We start from the raw sequence: 6,637 nt of genomic DNA, 5'->3' as shown, positions 1-6,637 counted from the left end.
AAGGATATCAATGTATGTGAATTAATGCACCTTCTACCTGGCAAATATCATGTAACCCTTTTACTAATTACAATAAAAAAAAAGAATTTGAGGTTGATAGTGTCTTTCCACACTTGGGAAAGAGCAATCTTTTTTTGTCAAACAAAAGTTGCCCTCATCTTGTATATTTCCTGGAATGATTTGTTTCTCAACTTCAGTTTTTTTTATTTTTTTTTTTGCCAGTCCTGGGGTTTGAACTCGGGGCTTTCTCAAGATTAGAGCTCTACTGCTTGAACCACAGCACCACTTCCAGCTTTTTCTATGTATGTGATACCAAGGAATCCAACCCTGGTCTTCATACATGCTAGGTAAGCATTCTACTACTAGGCCACACTCCAAACCCTCGACTCCAGTTCTAAGTATTCTTTGTACTGTTTGTGACCAGACAGCCGTGTTAGGAAGATAAATCTTTACCAAAGAAGGTAAAAGAATAAAATGCAACTACCAGCCAGGCGTGGTGGCTCACACCTATAATCTTAGCTACTCAGGGGGCTGAGATCAGAGGATCATGGTTCAAAGCCAGCCTGGGAAGGGCACTAAAAAGTCTGTGAGACTCTTATCTCCAATTAAATGGAAGGGACTCTGTGCTTAAGGGGTAGGATGGTAGCCTTGGGCTGAAGAGCTCAGGGACAGCACCCAGGCCCAGAATTCAAGTCCCCTGACCAACCAACCAAAAAAAAAAAAAATTAACTAGCAGGTGTGCTGCTTGTGACCAGCTAGTCATGTTAGGAAGATACACCTTTGAGTGGGGACCTTGTACTGACCTCACCTACTTCCTCCACTGCTCCCAGACAGCTGGAATGAGAAGAGAATGTAAATATTTGTTAAGAATTCAAAGATAGCCGGGCACAGTGGTTCACACATATAATCCTAGCTACTCAGGAGGCTGAGATCTGAAGATTTGGGTTTAAAACCAGCCAAGGCAGATAAATCCAAGAGGAACCTTTTTTTTTTTTTTGCCAGTCTTGAGCCTTGAACTCAGGGCCTGAGCACTGTCCTTGAGCTTTCTCAAGGCTAGCACTCCACCACTTGAACCACAACACCACTTTCATCTTTTTCTGTGTATGTGGTACCAAGGAATTGAACCTAGGGCTTCATCCATGCTAAGCAAGCACTCTACCACTAGGCCAAACTCCTGGCCTAAGGAGAGACTCTGATCTACAGTTAGGTGGTAAAAAGTGGAAGTCGTGGAAGTGGCTGAAGAGCTCAGGGACAGCACCCAGGCCCTGGGTTCAAGCCCCACACTGGGGGGGGGGGGGGGAAGGCAAGTGGTACAGCGTCAGCCTTGAGGTAAAAAGCTAAGGGAGAGCTTCTTGATCCAGAGTTCCAGAGCAAGCAGTACCAACAGACACAGCACACATCACACACCACACCATACACACATACCCCCTGAGTTTACTGTAGGCCAGGCCAGGTGAAAGTAAATTCATAATCCTTCCACATAAGGATTTAGACAATAATGCATTGGTCATATCCTAGGCTGCAAAACTTGTAACACTCAATTGGCTTTTATGATGTTAGCACTCTAGCAACAAAGGCTGCTGTGTTTTGCGTGTGCTTCTGAATGCACAGAAAGTGCCCAGCATGCACTAGGCCAGACGGGATGTTCAACTGAAAAGGAATTTTTGTATGACACCCAGGAACATTACACCTCCCTGCTCCTTTAGTTACCTCGGTGAACTTACCTAGTAAGTTCTCCCTTCCCCGTGCGTCTACCCTGACAAGACCCACCGACAGCTCACTGTAGTCTTCAGTGTGCAAGCAGCAGGCACATGGAGCGATAGCCAATGTCTAGTAAATGTGGGGCTATCTGGGACCCCAGATAGTGAATCGGGGACCCCATCTCGTCCTTGCCTCTCTGCTGTAATTTAGATTACAGCCTCAGGTTCTTGTACCCCAGGAATTATGGAGGTTGCTTGGGTTCTGATTTTTGTTTCTGTGAATTCAGGGCCTGGGAGCTGTTCTTGAGCTTTTTTGTGCAAGGCTAGTATTCTATTACTTGAGCCACAGCTCCACTTGTAACTTTTTGCTGGTTAGTTGGAAAGAAGAGTCTCCCAGATGTTCTTGTCTAGGTTGGCTTCAAACCAGGAACTTCAGATCTTAACCTCCTGAGTAGCTAGGATTGCAGATGTGAGCCACTGATGTCTGGCTGGCTCAGATTCATGATCAATTCACTGCTGTTTTGAGTAATTTGGCAGCCTTGCTCTTGGTAGCTCTCTGCCTGTGTCGTATCAGACCCCTGGCTTTTTGTCATGGTGTGTGTGTGTGTGTGTGTGTGTGCGCGTGTGCGCGCACGAGCATGTGCAGTTATTTTTTAGTAGAGGGTTACTTTATTTCTAGTATCCAGTGGTCTTGTTACTCGGTTTTCATTTTGTAGGCAATGGATCTCTGGTTCTATGACTTGCTTCTTTGACAATTTCAGAGGCCAGTAGACTCTTTCTGCCCCCATCTCCTGTCCCTGTGCTTGGACATAAGGATCTCTTTCTAGCCCTCTGGCCCAGACCAGTCCCACAGCCTCTTGCCACTTCCCCTTCCCCAGTCCATCTTCTTTCCTTGGACAGCTTCTCCCTGTATATGAGTGATACAATGCACTGTTTATGAAGCCTCACCCATTAGGAACAGTCAGCCTGTGTCTGTAGGTTCCCTGTGGGTGTGGATTCAAGCAATGCAGGAAAATGCCCAGAAAAAAATGCATTTGTTCTGAGCATACACAGACTTTCCTCCCACTATTTCCCAAACAATACCCCATGGCATTATTGATGCCTGCTGACATTGTATTAAGGTACTGTAAGTAATCTAGAGGTGATTTAAAAATTATGGGAGGTTAGCTGGTGCTCATGGCTCATGCCTACAATCTTGGCTCACACCTACAATAGCTACTTAGAAGGCTGAGATCTGAGAATCATGGTTCAAAGCCAGTCTCTGCTGAAAAATCTGTTGCTCTTATCTCCCAATTCATCACCCCAAAGCTACAAATGTAGTTGTGCTTCAAGTGGTAGAATACTAGGAACAGTACCCAGGCCCTGAGTTCAAGTTCCAGTATCAACATAATAAAATGAAACATAACAACATAATAAATACACAAAATATACAAAAGCTGTATGTATGCAAATATGACACTTTTATATAAGGAACCTGGGAGTAATAGGGGGCAACATTTCTCTTTGTTCTTGTTTCTCGAGTTCAGCCCTGAGTAAGGCTGTTGATATAGACACCACACATGCTCAGCTTGTGTCCAGTTGATCCAAGTCAACCCCCCTTGTCAGGCATAAAGCAGGGAAGGAATCGAAGAGCCAATCAAAGAGGCCTGGCCCAGCTGTCCCTATGCACTGGCCTCTAAGAGACTGTGTAAAGAGTGCCTCCATCTGTTCTAGGAGAGAGTAGAAAATACTGTTTGGCGGAGTCTTACAGGCTGTCTACATGGCAGGCTGCGCATGTGTAGATGCCAAGGAGGTCCAGGACAGTGTCTGCAAGAAAACTTCCAGATAAGCCAGGTACTGGTGGCTCATGCCTGTCATCATAGCTATTCAGAAGCTAAGATCTGAGGATCATAGTTCAAAGCCAACCCAGGCAGGAAAGTCCATGAGACTCTTTAATTAACTACCAAAAAGTCAGTTGTGGAACTGTGGCTCACTAGCCTTGAGCAAAAAAATTGAGGGATAGTGCCCGGGCCCAGTACACAGACACAGACACACAGACACATCCCAAAACAAAAAGAAAATAAAGCTCCTAGATGTCTGCTGAGAGAGGAGAATGGATTCCAGAAGCTGAGCTGTCAGGTCACATTGGCATGAAATGACCAAAGTCCTTGCCAGCCTGGCACTTGATCCAGGGGTGACTGGGTTAAAGGAAAGGTAAAGCCGGGTATCAGTGTCTCACATCTCTGATCCTACTAGCTACACAGGAGGCTGAAAATGTAAGGATCACAGTTTTCTTCAGGGACAAAAAAGTCCTTGAAACTCCATTTCCAAATGATGAGCAAAACGCCATAGTGGAGGGGTGGCTTGAGTTGTAGAATTCTATCCAGGAATGAGCAAGTGGAGCAAGAAGGCAACACCCCCATTTCTCAAAGAAGAGGTGAGACAAATAGGATGAAAGTGTTGCATAGTCAAATCTTCCAAGATGGCTCAGCATGGTATCTTCAATTAAATATGAACTCAGCATTACATATGCACTCACAGCAATAGATACAGCTGCAATTGGATTAGAATAAGGAAAGCACATAGGTGATGAGTGGAGAGTGCGATGCCTCTCAGATTTGGAATAGGACAAGATGGAGAAGCAAACAATTACATTTAAATGTAGGCTATCAGGATTCTTGATTTACTGCAGACTACATTATAAGAAACTAAATGAGCTCAAAGGAAGGAGGCCTGGCACTGACCAATGTTCAGAGTATGCCATGAATCAAGGGGATGACGATGAATCTGCACATAAGACTCACATGAAATGTTCAAGTGATGGGGCCAGGAGTGTGGCTTAGTAGTAGAATGCATACTTAACATGCACAAAGCCCTGGGTTTGATTCCTCAGTACCACAGAAAAAGCCAGAAGTGGTGCTGTGGCGAAAGTGGTAGAGCTAGCCCAACTCCTGAGTTCAAGGCCCAGGACTGGCCAGGCTACTCAGGAGGCTGAGATATGAGGATCATGGTTCAAAGGCAACCCAGGCACTAAAGATCATGAGACTCTTATCTCCAATTAACTACCAGAAAACCGAAAATGGCACTGTGGTTCAAGTTTTGAGCTGAAGAGTTCAGGGACAACACCCAGGCCCAGCGTTCAAGTCCTACAACCAACCAAAGAAAAAAAAAATATTCAAGTGCTACCTCTATGCTGAGCCCTGGTCAGACAAACTCATCTTTTCTAATATTGCTTTGGCAGGACTAGAGTAGCAGTGAGCACCCATGGCCGCCAGAGGGCGCATGCTGCTTGAGGCCACCTAGGCAGCAGTTTTGTTTTTACAACAAGCAGAACCCATCCACTAGGAGAGGGGACAGACAGGACAGCAAACAGACGCAGCTCTTGGCAGGGGACTCCGGGGTTCCCCAGGGAGGACCTGCCCGCTACAGGAAGCAGCTGGCAGACCAGTGAGGCCTGACTTCTGCTGACTTCCCCACTTTGCCCTTAGAACTGCAGGGACTTTGAAAGCTGTTGCTTGAGGTCCCTGCTTGAGTAGTGGGGCAAACTGAGGCCCCCACTGGCTACATGTACCCCAGACAGGGATTTTTTTTCTTTTTTTTTTGTCTAGAGGGTATTTTCAGGAAGTTCTCTCAGCAACATTTATAAATTGGGAGATGGTTAGCTAGAAAAAAATCCAAATTTCATTTTTTTTTTTCTGGGTGAATGGGGCACCTGTGAACAGTGAGGGGCTGACAGGTGGCAGGTTCCCCTCCCAGTACCCAGCTGATAGGCTGTGGCTGCCATGAGCAATGCTCATGGGCCTTTCTCCTTCTACCGTTTTCAGCCTGATCAGATGACAGCTAGTTCCTTTTTTTCTTTGCACAGCTCTGTGGGGTTCTGGTTTTTTGTGTGTGTGTGTCTCCTTCCCTCCCCCCCCCCCCCCGTTTTCTTCTCACAAAGAAAATGACAATAAGAGCCTAACAACTTACCAGTTGTCTCCATTACCTCGGAGATTCAGAGGGACCAGGTTTCTGTGGTGGTCTTCATGAGGAAGCTTCTGTAGGTCCCACTTGGACCACTGCTCCTGGCATCTCCCTAGTACAAAACAGCCCGACTGCCAGGAAACTTCTTTAGGTCAGGGGTTTCTTTATTGCCAGTCTTGTGGTTTGCTGTCCTCGAATTTTCCACTCAAGTCTAACACTCTACCACCTGATCCAAATCTCTACTTCTAGCTTTGTTGGTTGTTTCTGTATTCTTATGGGTACTGAGAACACCCCCCCACCCCCATGGCGAGGCTCGAGACCCCGTCACCCAGTCCCTTCCACCCTGGGGCTCAGCCAGGCTGAAGGAGGCCCTGCTGGCCAGAGTGGCTGTAGACACAGCAATGGAGAACTTTCCTTGAATTGCTCCTGGGAACCCAGGCCCTGAGTTCAAGCCCTTGAACTCAAATAACAAAACCAGTGTTCCCTTTGCTAGGCTAGGTGTGAGCCAGTGGGCTTCAGAGATGGCCACGACACACCCACCTCCCTCCCCCAAGCTGTCCCCTTAGTCTCTGGCCACACCACTGGCCCCCTGGGCGAGGTTAATCTGGCAGCCTCCTACCGAGTCTTCCCTCCCACCTAACTTCAGAAGTATTTCAGGTCCACTAGTTTAATATTCTCTGCTGTCCCCCTCTCGCCCCCTGCCCGTCAGTCAGCTTTGATAACATTAAGATGCTCCTTTTCCTGCAGGTTGCTTATAGCTGCAGTCCTAGCTATTCAGGAGGCTGAGATCTGAGGATGGAGGTTCAAAGCCAGCCCAGGCAAGAAAGTCAGTAAAACACTCATCTCCAATCAACTACCAAAAAATCTGGAGGTGGAGCTGTGGTTCAAGTGGTAGAACACTAGCCTTGAACATAAAAGCTCAGGGAAAGTGCCCAGGCTCTGAGTTCAAGCCCCAAGACTCGCCTACCTCTCCCTCCCTACAAGATGTTCTGGCA

This window comes from Megascapheus bottae, chromosome 18 (genome assembly GCF_031878675.1).
Source record: "Megascapheus bottae isolate mThoBot1 chromosome 18, mThoBot2.hap1, whole genome shotgun sequence".
Taxonomy (NCBI): Eukaryota; Metazoa; Chordata; class Mammalia; order Rodentia; family Geomyidae; genus Megascapheus; species Megascapheus bottae.
The sequence above is the reverse complement of the archived record's forward strand: the minus strand, read 5'-3'. Positions refer to the sequence as shown.